Genomic DNA, 16,863 nt, shown 5'->3' on the forward strand with positions numbered 1-16,863 from the left:
CCAAAAATGATATTGAAGTGTAAAATAAATCCCATTAACATCCAAAATAGATAATATAATAGCATGGAGCAATCAAAAATTATAGATACGTTGGAGACGTATCAAGCATCCCCAAGCTTAATTCCTGCTCGTCCTCGAGTAGGTAATTGGTAAAAAAGAATTTTTGATGTGGAATGCTTTGTAACATATTTCTCAATGTAATTTTTCTTTATTGTGGCATGAATGTTCAGATCCGGAAGATTCAAGATAAAAGTTTAATATTGACATAAAAATAGTAATACTTGAAGCATACTAACTAAGCAATTATGTCTTCTCAAAATAACATGGCCAAAGAAACTTATCCCTACAAAATCATATAGTCTGGCCATGCTCCATCTTGACCACACAAAATATTTAAATCATGCACAACCTCGATGACAAGCCAAGCAATTGTTTCATACTTTTGATGTTCTCAAACTTTTTCAATCTTCACGCAATACATGAGCATGAGCCATGGATATAGCACTATATGTGGAATAGAATGGTGGTTGTGGAGAAGACAAAGAGGAGAAGATAGTCTCACATCAACTAGGCGTATCAACGGGCTATGGAGATTCCCATTAATAGATATCAATGTGAGTGAGTAGGGATTGCCATGCAACGGATGCACTAGAGCTATAAGTATATGAAAGCTCAACAAAATAAACTAAGTGGGTGTGCATCCAACTTGCTTGCTCACAAAGACCTAGGGCGTTTTGAGGAAGTCCATCATTGGAATATACAAGCCAAGTTCTATAATGAAAAATTCCCACTAGTATATGAAAGTGATATCATAGGAGACTCTCTATCATGAAGATCATGGTGCTACTTTGAAGCACAAGTGTGGAAAAAGGATAGTAGCATTGTCCCTTCTATCCTTTTCTCTCATTTTTTTGGGCCTTCTCCTTTTTTTGGCCTTTCTCCCTTTTTTTATTTTCGTCCGGAGTCTTATCCCGACTTGTGGGGGAATCATAGTCTCCATCATCCTTTCCTCACTTGGGACAATGCTCTAATAATGATGATGATCACACTTTACTTACTTACAACTTAAAAGTTACAACTCGATACTTAGAACAAAATATGACTCTATGTGAATGCCTCCGGCGGTGTACCGGGATGTGCAATGATGCATGAGTGACATGTATGAAGAATTATGAATGATGGCTTTGCCACAAATACAATGTCAACTACATGATCATGCAAGCAATATGACAATGATGAAGCGTGTCATAATAATGGAATGGTGGAAAGTTGCATGGCAATATATCTCAGAATGGCTATGGAAATGCCATAATAGGTAGGTATGGTGGCTGTTTTGAGGAAGGTATATGGTGGGTGTATGATACTAGTGAAAAGTGCGCGGTATTAGAGAGGCTAGCAATGGTGGAAGGGTGAGAGTGTGTATAGTCCATGGACTCAACATTAGTCATAAAGAACTCACATACTTATTGCAAAATTCTATTAGTTATCGAAACAAAGTATTATGTGCATGCTCCTAGGGGGATAGATTGGTAGGAAAAGACCATCGCTCGTCCCCGACCGCCACTCATAAGGAAGACAATCAATAAATAAATCATGCTCCGACTTCATCATCTAACGGTTCACCATACGTGCATGCTACGGGAATCACAAACTTCAACACAAGTAGTTCTCAAATTCACAACTACTCAACTAGCATGACTCTAATATCACCATCTCCATATCTCAAAACAATTATCAAGTATCAAACTTCTCATAGTACTCAATGCACTTCTATGAAAGTTTTTATATTATTCCTAAAAGAAAATTTCCATGTTGTTCTAAAGGACTCTCAAAATAATATAGGTGAAGCATGAGAGATCAATTATTTCTATAAAATAAAACCACCGTCGTGCTCTAAAATATATAAGTGAAGCACTAGAGCAAAAACTATATGGCTCAAAAGATATAAGTGAAGCACATAGAGTATTCTAATAAATTTAAAATCATGTGAGTCTCTCTCAAAGGTGTGTACAGAAAGGATGATTGTGGTAAACTTAAAAGAAAAGACTCAAATCATACAATACGCTCCAAGAAAAACACATATCATGTGGTGAATAAAAATATAGCTCCAAGTAAAGTTACCGATGGACGAAGACGAAAGAGGGGATGCCTTCCGGGGCATCCCCAAGCTTAGGATTTTTCGTGTCCTTGAATTTTACCTTGGGGTGCCATGGGCATCCCCAATATTAGTCTCTTGCCACTCCTTGTTCCATAATCCATCAAATCTTTACCCAAAACTTGAAAACTTCACAACACAAAACTCAAAATAGAAAATCTCGTGAGCTCCATTAGCGAAAGAAAACAAAACACCACTTCAAGGTACTGTAATTAACTCATTATTGATTTATATTGGTGTTAAACCTACTGTATTACAACTTCTCTATGGTTTATAAACTCTTTTACTAGCCATAGATTCATCAAAATAAGCAAACAACACACGAAAAACAGAATCTGTCAAAAACAGAACAGTCTGTAGTAATCTGTAGGTTTCGACCACTTCTGGAACCCAAACAATTCTAAAATAAATTGATGGACGTGCGCCATTTATCTATTAAAAATCTGCAAAAATAATTAACTAAATAGCACTCTTCAAATAAAAATGGCAGCAATTCTCGTGAGCGCTAAAGTTTCTGTTTTTTACAGCAAGATCAAAAAGACTTTCCTCAAGTCTTCCCAACGGTTCTACGTGGCACAAACACTAATTAAACACAAAAAACACAACCAAAACAGAGTCTAGATAAATTATTTATTGAATAATAGCAAGTAAAAATATTGGGTTGTCTCCCAACAAGCGCTTTTCTTTAAATCCTTTTAGCTAGGCATTGATAATTTTAATGATGCTCACATGAAAGACAAGAATTGAAGCACAAAGAGAGCATCATAAAACATGTGACAAACACACTTAAGTCTAACATACTTCCTATTCATAGGTATTTTATAAGCAAGCAAATTATCATAGCAAGCAAAAACTAGCATATGCAAGGAAGCGGAAAGAAACGATAGCAATCTCAACATAACGAGAGGTAATTTTGTAACATGAAAATTTCTACAACCATAATTACCTTTCTCATAATAATTACATGTAGGATCATAATCAAATTCAACAATATATCTATCACATACAATATTCTCAACATGATCCACATGCATGTAAAGTTGACACTCTTCCAAAATAGTGGGATTAACATTAACTAAAGTCATGACCTCTTCGAACCCATTTTTATCAAAAAATTCACAAGATTGAACATTATCCAAATATGTGGGATCTAAAGTCAACACTCTTCCAAACCCACTTTCAATATTATTGCAAACATTATAATCAATCTCATATTCATCATGGGGCTTAAATAAATTTTGAAGATCATAAGAAGAATCACCCCAATCATGATCATTGCAACAAGTAGTGGACATAACAAAACTAGCATCCCCAAGCTTGGGGTTTTGCATATTATTAGCACAATTGACATTCATAGAATTTATAATAAAATCATTGCAATCATGCTTTTTCTTCAAAGATCTATCGTGAATCACTTCATAAAGTACTTCATCACAATTTTCACATTCACGAATTTCAAGCAAAACTTCATAAAGATAATCTAGTGCACAAAACTCACTAGCAATTGCTTCATCATAATAGGATCTCTTAAAAAGATTAGCAACCGGATGAGGATCCATAGATCTTAGGTTCTCTGTTTAGCAATAAATAAACAACTATTCCAACCAAACGAGCAAACGAGCCAAGTAAGATATCAAAGCGAACGAAAAGACGAACAGAAGAAGGGTGAATAAAACGGCAAGGGTGAAGTGGGGGAGAGGAAAACGAGAGGCAAATGGCAAATAATGTAATGCAAGGGATAAGAGTTTGTGATGGGTACTTGGTATGTCTTGACTTGTGCGTAGACTCTGGCAATGGTGCCAGAAATGGCTCGTTGTCGGGAGTTAAATCTTGACTTGACTTGGCGCGAATCTGCCCGGCAACGGCGCCAGAAATCCTTCTTGCTACCTCTTGAGCACTGCGTTGGTTTTCCCTTGAAGAGGAAAGGGTGATGCAGTAAAGTAGCGTAAGTATTTCCCTCAGTTTTTTGAGAACCAAGGTATCAATCCAGTAGGAGATCACACTCGAGTCCCACACGCCTATATAAACAAATAAGAACCTCGCGACCAACGCGATAAAGGGGTTGTCAATCCCTTCAGGGTCACTTACGAGAGTGAGATCTGATAAGTTAATATTTTTGGTATTTTTATGATAAAGAGAAATAAAGATGCAAAGTAAAATAAACGGAAATAGAAATAACTAAGTGTTGGAAGATTAATATGATGGAAGATAGACCCGGGGGCCATAGGTTTCACTAGTGGCTTCTCTCAAGAGCATAAGTATTACAGTGGGTAAACGAATTACTGTTGAGCAATTGATAGAATTGAGCATAGTTATGAGAATATCTAGGTATGATCATGTATATAGGCATCATGTCCGCGACAAGTAGACCGAAACGATTCTGCATCTACTACTATTACTCCACACATCGACTGCTATCCAGCATGCATCTAGAGTATTAAGTACATAAGAACAGAGTAATGCTTTAAGTAAGATGACATGATGTAGAGGGATAAACTCATGCAATATGATATAAACCCCATCTTTTTATCCTCGATGGCAACAATACAATATGTGCCTTGCTGCCCCTGCTATCACTGGGAAAGGACACCGCAAGATTGAACCCAAAGCTAAGCACTTCTCCCATTGCAAGAACGATCAATCTAGTAGGCCAAACCAAACTGATAATTCAAAGAGACTTGCAAAGATAAACCAATCATACATAAAAGAATTCAGAGGAGATTCAAATATTTTTCATAGATAAACTGGATCATAAACCCACAATTCATCGGATCTCGACAAACACACCGCAAAAGAAGATTACATCGAATAGATCTCTAAGAAGATCGATGAGAACTTTGTATTGAGATCCAAAGAGAGAGAAGAAGCCATGTAGCTAATAACTATGGACCCGAAGGTCTGAAGTAAACTACTCACACATCACCGGAGAGGCCATGGAGTTGATGTAGAGGCCCTCCGTGATCAATGCCCCCTCCGGCGGAGCTCCAAAAAAGGCCCCAAGATGGGATCTCTCGGGTACAGAAGGTTGCGGCAGTGGAATTAGGTTTTCATGGTGCTCCTGGATGTTTGGGGGGTTCGTGGATATATATAGGAGGAATAAGTAGGTCAGTGGAGCAACAAGGGGCCCATGAGGGTGGAGGGCGTGCCTAGGGGGGGGGTAGGCGCGCCCCTGCCTCGTGGCCTCCTCGATTCTTTCTTGATGCCCACTCCAAGTCTCCTGGATCACGTTTGTTGAGAAAATCACGTTCCCGAAGGTTTCATTCCGTTTGGACTTCGTTTGATATTCCTTTTCTGCGAAACTCTAAAATAGGGAAAAAACAACAATTTGGGCTGGGCCTCCGGTTAATAGGTTAGTCCCAAAAATGATATAAAAAAGTGTAAAATAAAGCCCATTAACATCCAAAATAGATAATATAATAGCATGGAGCAATCAAAAATTATAGATACGTTGGAGACGTATCACCCATTACGTTGTCTTCCTTGTCCAACGTCAACTCTTTAGCATATCATAACTTAATGAGTGCTCACAATTATAAAAGATGTCCAAGATAGTATATTATATGTGAAAACCTCTCTTTATTTATTACTTCCTATTAATTACAATGATGACCAAAACTATGTTTGTTAACTCTCAACAACTTTTATTCATCATACTCTTATATGTGAAGTCATTACTCTCCATAAGATCCTTATGATCTCTTTATTTCTTTCTATTTATTTTTCTTTTATTTTATTCCCTCAAGATCATTGCAAAATAATCAAGCCCTTGATTCAACACTAATCTTCATTATATATAGCTCACGGACTCGATTACATAAGAAGATCATAAAGCAAAACTCACAACTAGATCATACTAAAACTTTATTATAGATCAAGATATTATCAAGAGGATCGAACTAAGAAAAATGGCAAAGATAAAAGTGATGGTGATACGATACCGGGGCACTCCCCTAAGCTTGGCAGTTGCCAAGGGGAGTGCCCATACCCATGTGATTATATCTCTTTTGCCGGTGAAGGAGATGGAGTTGTTGATGATGTAGGCTTGTCGTCCCTCTTCCAAGGCACAGGCTCACCATCATAGTAGGATGATCGAGTCTCCGGGATCCTTAAATCTGCAGCCAAACTCATCCTCTTGAATCTATATTCATACTCACAGTTTTGATTTTGCAGGTCATAGATCTGGGCTTGGAGGTGTTCGATCTTCTCATGAAGCTTGAAGATGGCCTCCCCAATGTCCTTGGCGTCCAACTTGTGGTTGTTGGTAAACTCCGTGATCATTATGTGATTGGAGTCGAGTCCATGCTCCACCATCTCCTGACACTTGAAAACTTGTTGCTCCATTGCCTCAAGCCTTGTCTCCACGCTTCCAGTCCTCCTTGGTCCCTCAACATCGCGGATGTGCAGCAACCCCTCACGCATCTCAATGGTTTGAGGATGTTGCAGCACTTTCGTGAGGTAGGGGTTTATGACCTTCTCGAAGAACTTGTCCTTGGGGGTACTTGGAGACATCATGGTGATCTAGATCTGTCAGATAAATAGCTCGAAACAAGAATCGGGAGATTTTTGCGTGCTACGGAGGTCAAAACCTTCGAGAGATTATATAATGAATTTTTACCGACTAAAAGAAGTATCGTGCAAGAAAACGGAGTCCGGAGAGCACACGAGGTGCCCACGAGGCAGGAGGCGCGCCCAGGGGGGTAGGGCGCGCCCTCCACCCTCGTGGAAGCCTCGTGTCCTTTCTGGTCTGCTTCTTATTTTCCTATTTTCTTAAATATTCCAAAACGGGGAAAAATTGCCATTAGAACTATTTTGGAGTCAGTTTACTTACCGTACCACGTACCTATTCGTTTTTGGAGTCTGAAATGTTCTGGAAAGTGTCCCTTATGTATTCCTCCGGGGTTACAGTTTCAATAACATTAGTTTCAATATTTATAGGATTACCTGAGATATAATGTTTGATTCTTTGGCCGTTCACCACCCTCGGATTTGTGCCTTTGAAGTGTTGATTTTTATGGCACCGGAACGATAGACCTCCTCGATGACGTAAGGACCTTCCCATTTAGAGAGAAGTTTGCCTGCAAAAAAATCTTAAACGAGAGTTGTATAGCAATACATAATCACCTACATTAAACTCACGTTTTTCTATCCTTTTATCATGCCATCTTTTAACTTTTTCTTTAAATAGCTTGGCATTTTCATAGGCCTGGGTTCTCCATTCATCAAGTGAGCTAATGTCAAATAACCTCTTCTCACCGGCAAGTTTGAAATCATAATTGAGCTCTTTGATGGCCCAATATGCCTTATGTTCTAATTCCAGAGGTGACATGCTTTTCCATAAACCGTTTTATACGGAGACATACCCATAGGATTTTATATGCAGTTCTATAAGCCCATAATGCATCATCAAGTTTCTTGGACCAATTCTTTCTAGATCTATTAACAGTCTCTTACAAAATTAATTTGAGCTCTCTGTTACTCAATTCTACTTGACCACTAGACTGCGGGTGATATGGAGATGCAATTCTATGATTAACATCATACTTAGAAAGCATTTTACGAAAGGCACCATGAATAAAATGTGAACCACCATCTGTCATTAAATATGTAGGGACTCCAAACCTCGGAAAAATAAATTCTTTAAGCATCTTAATAGAGGTGTTATGATAAGCACTACTAGTTGGAATAGCTTCTACCCACTTAGTAACGTAATCAACAACAACTAAAATATGTGTATACCCATTAGAGGAAGGAAAAGGTCCCATATAATCGAAGCCCCAAACATCAAATGGTTCAATAACAAGTGAATAATTCATAGGCATTTCTTGACGTCTACTAATATTACCAATTCTTTGACATTCCTCACAAGATAAGACAAACTTACGGGCATCCTTGAAGAGAGTAGGCCAATAAAAACCGGATTGCAATACCTTATGTGCAGTTCTATCTCCAGCATGGTGTCCTCCAGAAGCCTCATATTGACACTTGCGTAGGATCTGTTCCTATTCATGCTTAGGTATACAACGTCTAATGACACCATCTACTCCTTTATAAAGGCGTGGGTCATCCTAGAAGTAATGTCTTAAATCATAGAAAAACTTTTTCTTTTGCTGGTATGTGAAACTAGGTGGTATAAATTTAGCAACAATGTAATTGGCATAATCAGCATACCATGGAGCAGTACGAGAAGCATTTATGACAGCTAATTGTTCATCAGGAAAGCTATCATCAATAGGTAGTGGGTCATCAAGAACATTCTCTAACCTAGACAAGTTGTCTGCAACGGGATTCCCAGCTCCCTTTCTATCAACAATATGCAAATCAAATTCTTATAGCAGGAGAACCCATCTAATAAGTCTAGGTTTAGCATCTTTCTTTTCCATAAGATATTTAATAGTAGCATGATCAATGTGAATAGTTACTTTAAATTAGCAATATAAGGTCTAAACTTATCACAAGCACATACAACTGCTAAGAATTCCTTTTCAGTAGTAGCATAATTTCTCTGGCATTGTCTAGAGTTTTACTAGCATATGGAATAACATTTAATTTTTTATCAACTCTTTGTCCTAGAACAACACCTACTGCATAGTTACTGGCATCAAGGCTTTCTTAAGTATTTCAATCAGGTGGCTGAATTTCAAAGGGTAAATTTCAATCAGGTGGCTGAACAATAGGTGCTGAAATCAAGGCTTTCTTAAGTATTTCAAATGCTTCTACATAATCATCATCAAAGAAAAAAGGAATATCTTTTTGTAATAGGTTAGTCAGAGGCCGGGAAATTTTTGAGAAGTCCTTAATGAACCTCCTATAAAAACCGGCATGACCAAGGAAACTTCTTATACCTTTGATGTCCTTGGGACACGACATCTTTTCAATAGCATCAACTTTAGCTTTGTCAACTTCAATACCTCTTTCAGAAATTGTATGCCCCTAGACAATACCTTCATTAACCCTAAAGTGGCACTTCTCCCAATTCAAGACAAGGTTAGTTTCTTCATATCTCTGCAAAACTCGATCAAGGTTGCTCAAGCAATCATCAAAAGAGGATCCATAAACAGAGAAATCATGCATGAAAACTTCACAAATCTTTTCACAAAAGTCAGAGAATATAGCCATCATGCATCTTTCAAAGGTAGCAGGTGCATTACATAAACCAAAAGGCACACGTCTATAAGAAAAGGTACTGAAAGGGAAAGTAAAAGTAGTCTTTTCTTGATCATCAGCTGACACAGGTATTTGAGAGAAACCAGAGTAACCATCTAGAAAGCAAAAATGTGTATGTTTGGATAATCTTTCTAGTATTTGATCAATGAAAGGCAAAGGGTAATGATCTTTTTTAGTAGATTTATTTAATTTGCGGAAATCAATCACCATCCTATAACCTGTAATAACTCTTTGCGGAATCAATTCATCTTTATCATTAGGAACGCCAGTAATACCTCCCTTCTTAGGGACACAATGGACAGGGCTTACCCATTGACTATCAGCAACAAGATAAATTATACCCGCTTCAAGGATCTTTAATATTTCCTTTCTTACCACTTCTTTCATCTTAGGATTTAGCCGTCGTTGGTGATCAATAATTGGTTTGGCGTCTTTCTCCAAATTTGTTTTGTGTTGACATAGAGTGGGACTAATGCCCTTAAGATCATCAAGAGTATATCCAATAGCAGCACGATGCTTCTTCAAAGTTTTCAATAATTTCTCTTCTTCATGCTCTGAATGATTAGCACTAATAATAACATGATATATCTTCTTTTCATCAAGATAATCATATTTAAGAGTATCAGGCAATAGTTTAAGCTCAAACACGGGATCATCCTTAGGTGGAGGAGGATCCCCTAGGATTTCAACAGGCAAGTTGTGTTTCAAAATAGGTCCCTGTTTAAACAATACTTCATCTATTTCCCTTCTTTCATTCATATACATATCATTTTCATGGTCTAGCAAATATTGTTCTACAAGATCATTAGGAGGCATGGCAATAGAAGCAAGACCAAAAATTTCATCTTTACTAGGCAATTTCTCATCACGGGGTTGTCTACTAAATTTAGCAAAATTAAACTCATGAGACATATCCCCTAAACCAACAGAAACAATATCCTTATTGCAGTCTATCTTAGCATTAACAGTATTCAAGAAGGGTCTACCAAATATAATGGGACAAAAGTCATCTTGTGGGGAACCAAGAACTAGAAAATCAGCAGGACATTTAACTTTCCCACACAAGACTTCAACATCTCTAACAATCCCAACTGGTGAAATAGTATCTGTATTGGCAAGCTTAATTGTAACATCTATCTCTTCTATCTCAGCAGGTGCAATATCATGCATAATTTCTTTTTATAAGGAATGAGGTATTGCACTTGCACTAGCACCCATATCACATAAGCCATGATAATAATGATATCCTATTTTAACAGAATTAATAGGCATGCCTACAACAGGTATATGTTTATTTTTAGCATCAGGTCTAGCAATTCTAGCAGCTTCATTGCAGAAGTAAATAACATGCCCATCAATATTATCAGCCAAGAGATCTTTAACCATATAAATTTTAGGTTCAAATTTAACTTGCTCAGGGGGTTTGTGTGTCCTAATATTACTTTTGTTGACTACAGTTGAAGCTTTAGCATGATCCTTTATTCTAACAGGGAAAGGTGGTTTCTCAATATAAGTAGTACGAACAACAGGATCATTATAAGTGATAGTCTTTTCTTCAACTTTAATAGGTGTAACTACTTTTACTTCAGTGGGAGGATTATATCTAAACCACTTCTCCTTAACATGAGTAGCAAAGGATTCACAGAAAGATGCTACCATCTCAGAGTCAAGTCCATATTTAGTGCTAAATTCACGGAAAGCATCGGTATCCATAAAAGATTTAACACAATCAAACTTAGGTGTTATACCTGACTCCTTACCTTCATCGAGGTCCCATCTTTAGAGTTGCGTTTAATTCTTTCCAATAAATCCCATTTGAATAAAATAGTCTTCATCATAAAAGATCCAGTACAAGCAGTATCGAGCATGGAGCGATTACTGAGAGAAAGCCGAGCATAAATTTTTTGAATAATCATTTCTCTTGAGAGCTCTTGATTGGGGCATGCATATAACATTGACTTAAGCCTCCCCAAGCTTGAGCGATGCTTTCTCCTTCACGAGGCCAAAAATTATATATATATAATTACGATCACGATGAACAATATGCATAGGATAAAACTTCTGATGAAATTCCAATTTCAATCATTGGTAGTTCCATGATCCAATATCATCACATAGCCTCAAGCATGTCAATGCATCTCCCCTCAAAGATAAAGGGAAGACCTTCTTCTTGATAACATCATCGGGCATACCTGCAAGCTTAAATAATCCACAAACTTCATCCACCTAAATTAAGTGTAAATCGGGATGCAATGTTCCATCACCCGTGAAAGGATTAGCTAGCAGTTTCTCTATCATACCCAAAGGAATTTCAAAGTAAACATTTTCAGTAGGTTCAGTAGGTTGAGGAACAACTCTTTGCTCTACTGGTCGGGGTGAAGATACCCCGAACAAGCCCCTCAAAGGATTATGTTCCATAGTAACAAGTAACAGTAAATTTCAGCACACTATATAAATTTTTCCTTACCAAATTCCACCCACCAAAGGCGCTTCACTCCCCGGCAACGGTGCCAGAAAAGAGTCTTGATGACCCACAAATGTAGGGGATCTATCGTAGCCTTTTCGATAAGTAAGAGTGTCGAACCCAACGAGGAACAGAAGGAAATGATAAGCAGTTTTGAGTAAGGTATTCTCTGCAAGCACTGAAATTATCGATAACAGATAGTTTTGTGATAAGGTAATTTGTAACGAGTAGAAAGTAATAAAAGTAAATAAGGTGCAGCAAGATGGCCCAATCCTTTTTGTAGCAAAGGACAAGCCTGGAAAAACTCTTATATGAAGGAAAGCGCTCCCGAGGACACATGGGAATTATCGTCAAGCTAGTTTTCATCATGTTCATATGATTCGCATTCGGTACTTTGATAATCTGATATGTGGGTGGACCGGTGCTTGGGTACTGCCCTAACTTGGACAAGCATCCCACTTATGATTAACCCCTATTGCAAGCATCCGCAACTACAATAGAAGTATTAAGGTAAACCTAACCATAGCATGAAACATATGGATCCAAATCAGCCCCTTACGAAGCAATGCATAAACTAGGGTTTAAGCTTCTGTCACTCTAGCAACCCATCATCTACTTATTACTTCCCAATGCCTCCCTCTAGGCCCAAACAATGGTGAAGTTTCATGTAGTCGACGTTCACATGACACCACTAGAGGGATGACAACACACATCTCATCAAAATATCGAACGAATACCAAATTCACATGACTACTTATAGCAAGACTTCTCCCATGTCCTCAGGAACGAACGTAACTACTCACAAAGCATATTCATGTTCATAATCAAAGGAATATTGATGTGCATAATGGATCTGAACATATGATCTTCCACCAGGTAAACCAACTAGCATCAACTACAAGGAGTAATCAACACTACTAGCAACCCACAGGTATCAATCTGAGGTTTGGATACAAAGATTGGATACAAGAGATGAATTAGGGTTTGAGATGAGATGGTGCTGGTGAAGATGTTGATGGAGATTGACCCCCTCCCGATGAGAGGATCGTTGGTGATGATGATGGCGATGATTTCCCCCTCCCGGAGGAAAGTTTCCCCGGCAGAACAGCTTTGCCGGAGCCCTAGATTGGTTCTGCCAAGGTTCCGCCTCGTGGCGGCGGAGTTTCTTCCCGAAAGTTTGCTTATGATTTTTTCCTCGACGAAAGACTCCATATAGCCAAAGATGGGCATTAGAGGGCCACCAGGGGGCCCACGAGGCAGGGGCGCGCCCAGGGGGGTAGGGCGCGCCCCCCATCCTCGTGGCCCGGGTGTGGGCCCCCTCTGGTACTTTCTTCGCTCAGTATTTTTTACTAATTCCAAAAATGACTTCCTTGAATTTTTAGGACTTTTGGAGCTGTGCAGAATAGGTCTGTAATAATTGCTCCTTTTTCGGCCCAAAATTCCAGCTGCCAGCATTCTCCCTCTTCATGTAAACCATGTAAAATAAGAGAGAATAAGCATAAGTATTGTGATATAATGTGTAATAACAACCCATAATGCAATAAATATCGTTATAAAAGCATGATACAAAATGGACGTATCACTCCATTGTTCTGGAGAACGGCGTTTTAGTCATCTTGCCCATGAGGCATGGTTCGCAAGTACCAAGTGATTCATAATCAAGTGATTCCAGAAGTCCATCAGTATGGAGTTTCTTCATGCGCTTTACATGAATATGACCTAAACGGCAGTGCCACAAATAAGTTGCACTATCATTATCAACTCTGCATCTTTTGGCTTTAACATTATGAATATTTGTATTACTACTATCGAGATTTAACACAAATAGACCACTCTTCAAGGGTGCATGACCATAAAAGATATTACTCATATAAATAGAACAACCATTATTCTCAGATTTAAATGAATAGCCGTCTCGCATCAACAAGATCCAGATATAATGTTCATGCTTAACACTGGCACCAAATAACAATTATTCAGGTCTAAAATCAACTCCGAAGGTAGATGTAGAGGTAGCGTGCCGACGACGATCACATCGACTTTGGAACCATTTCCCACGCGCATCGTCACCTCGTCCTTAACCAATCTTCGCTCAATCCGTAGTCCCTGTTTTGAGTTGCAAATGTTAGGAACAGAACCAGCATCAAATACCCAGGTGCTACTGCGAACTCTAGTAAGGTACACATCAATAACATGTATATCACATATACCTTTGTTCACCTTGCCATCCTTCTTATCCGCCAAATACTTGGGGCAGTTCCGCTTCCAGTGACCAGTCTGTTTGCAGTAGAAGCACTCAGTCTCAGGCTTAGGTCCAGACTTGGGTTTCTTCTCCTGAGCAACAACTTGTTTGTCGTTCTTTTTGAAGTTCCCCTTCTTCTTCCCTTTACCCTTTTTCTTGAAACTGGTGGTCTTGTTGACCATCAACACTTGATGCTCCTTCTTGATTTCTACCTCCACAGCCTTTAGCATTGCGAAGAGCTCGGGAATTGTGTTATCCATCCCTTGCATATTATAGTTCATCACGAAGCTCTTGTAGCTTGGTGGCAGTGATTGAAGAACTCTGTCAATGACACTATCAACAGGAAGATTAACTCCCAGTTGAGTCAAGTGGTTATGGTACCCAGACATTCTGAGTATATGTTCACTAACAGAACTATTCTCCTCCATCTTGCAGCTGTAGAACTTATTGGAGACTTCATATCTCTCAATCCGGGCATTTGCTTGAAATATTAACTTCAACTCCTCGAACATCTCATATGCTCCATGACGTTCAAAACATCATTGAAGTCCCGGTTCTAAGCCGTAAAGCATGGCACACTGAACTATCGAGTAGTCATCAGCTTTGCTCTGCCAGACGTTCTTAATGTCATTAGCAGCATCTGCAGCAGGCCTGGCACCCAGCGGTGCTTCCAGGACATAATTCTTGTGTGCAGCAATGAGGATAATCCTCAAGTTACGGACCCAGTACGTATAATTGCTACCATCATCTTTCAACTTTGCTTTCTCAAGGAATGCATTAAAATTTAACAGAACAACAGCATGGGCCATCTATCTACAATAACATATACATGAAAAAGAACTATCAGGTACTAAGTTCATGATAAATTTAAGTTCATTTAATCATATTACTTAAGAACTCCCACTTAGATAGATATCCCTCTAATCTAAGTGATTATGTGATCCAAATCAACTAAACCATAACCGATCATCACGTGAAATGGAGTAGTTTTCAATGGTGAACATCACTATGTTGATCATATCTACTATATGATTCATGCTCGACCTTTCGGTCTCAGTGTTCCGAGGCCATATCTTCATATGCTAGGCTCATCAAGTTTAACCCGAGTCTTCTGCGTGTGCAAAACTGGCTTGCACTCGTTGTATAAGAACATTGAGCTTATCACACCCGATCATCACATGGTGTCTCGGCACGACGATCTTTTGCAACGGTGCATAATCAGGGAGAACACTTGTACCTTGAAATTTTTAGTGAGAGATCATCTTATAATGCTACCGCCAATCAAAGCAGAATAAGATGCATAAAGGATAAACATCACATGCAATCAATATAAGTGATATGATATGGCCATCATCATCTTGTGCCTTTGATCTTCGTCTCCAAAGCACCGTTATGATCACCATCGTCACCGGCACGACACCTTGATCTCCATCGTAGCATCGTTGTTGTCTCACCAACTATTGCTTCTACGACTATTGCTACTGCTTAGTGATAAAGTAAAGCAATTACACAGTGATTGCATTTCATACAATAAAGCGACAACCATATGGCTCCTGCCAGTTGTCGATAACTCCGTTAAAAAACATGATCATCTCATACAATAAAATATAGCATCATGCATTGACCATATCACATCACAACATGCCCTGCAAAAACAAGCTAGACGTCCTCTACTTTGTTGTTGCAAGTTTTACGTGGCTGCTATGGGCTGAGCAAGAACCGTTCTAACCTATGCATCAAAACCACAACGATAGTTTGTAAAGTTAGTGTTGTTTTAACCTTCAACAAGGACCGGGCGTAGTCACACTCGGTTCAACTAAAGTTGGAGAAACTGACACCCGCCAGCCACCTGTGTGCAAAGCACGTCGGTAGAACCAGTCTCGCGTAAGCGTACGCATAATGTCAGTCCGGGCCGCTTCACCCAACAATACCGCCGAACCAAAGTATGACATGCTGGTAAGCAGTATGACTTGTATCGCCCAACTCACTTGTGTTCTACTCATGCATATAACATCTACGCATAAACCTTGCTCGGATGCCACTGTTGGGGAACGTAGTAATTTCAAAAAATTTCCTACGCACACGCAAGATCATGGTGATGCATAGCAATGAGAGGGGAGAATGTCTTCTACGTACCCTCATAGACCGTAAGCGGAAGCATTATGACAACGCGGTTGATGTAGACGCACGCCTTCACGATCGACTGCTCCTCAGTACCGAATGTACGACACCTCAGTGTTCAGCACACGTTCAGCTCGGTGACGTCCCGCGAACTCACAATCCAGTAGAGCTTCCGAGAAGAGCTTCGTCAGCACGACGGCATGGTGACGGTGTTGATGAAGCTACCGACGCAGGGCTTCGCCTAAGCACCGCTACGATATGACTGAGGTGGATTATGGTGGAGGGGGGCACCGCACACGACTAAAAGATCAATGATCAACTGTTGTGTCTCCAAGGGGTGCCCCCTCCCCGTATATAAAGGAGTGGAGGAGGGGGAGGGGGCCGGCCTCCTATGGCGCACCCCATGAGGAGTCCTACTCCCACGAGGGGTAGGACCCCCCCTTCCAAGTAGGAGTAGTAGTAGGAGAGGAAAGGAGAGAAGAGGAGAAGGAAAGGGGGGTGCCCCCCCCCTTGTCCAATTTGGACTAGAGGGGGAGGGGTGCGCAGCTGCCCTGGCCGCCCCTCCTCTCCTCCCACTAAGGCCCATTAGGCCCAATATACTCCCCGGGGGGTCCGGTAACCTCCCGGTACTTTGGTATATGTCCGAAACATCCCAAAACACTTCCGGTGTCCGAACATAGTCGTCCAATATATCGATCTTTACGTCTCGACCATTTT

The sequence above is a fragment of the Triticum urartu genome, chromosome 4A (assembly GCF_056163025.1).
Source record: "Triticum urartu cultivar PI428250 chromosome 4A, HENAU_Tu73, whole genome shotgun sequence".
Taxonomy (NCBI): Eukaryota; Viridiplantae; Streptophyta; class Magnoliopsida; order Poales; family Poaceae; genus Triticum; species Triticum urartu.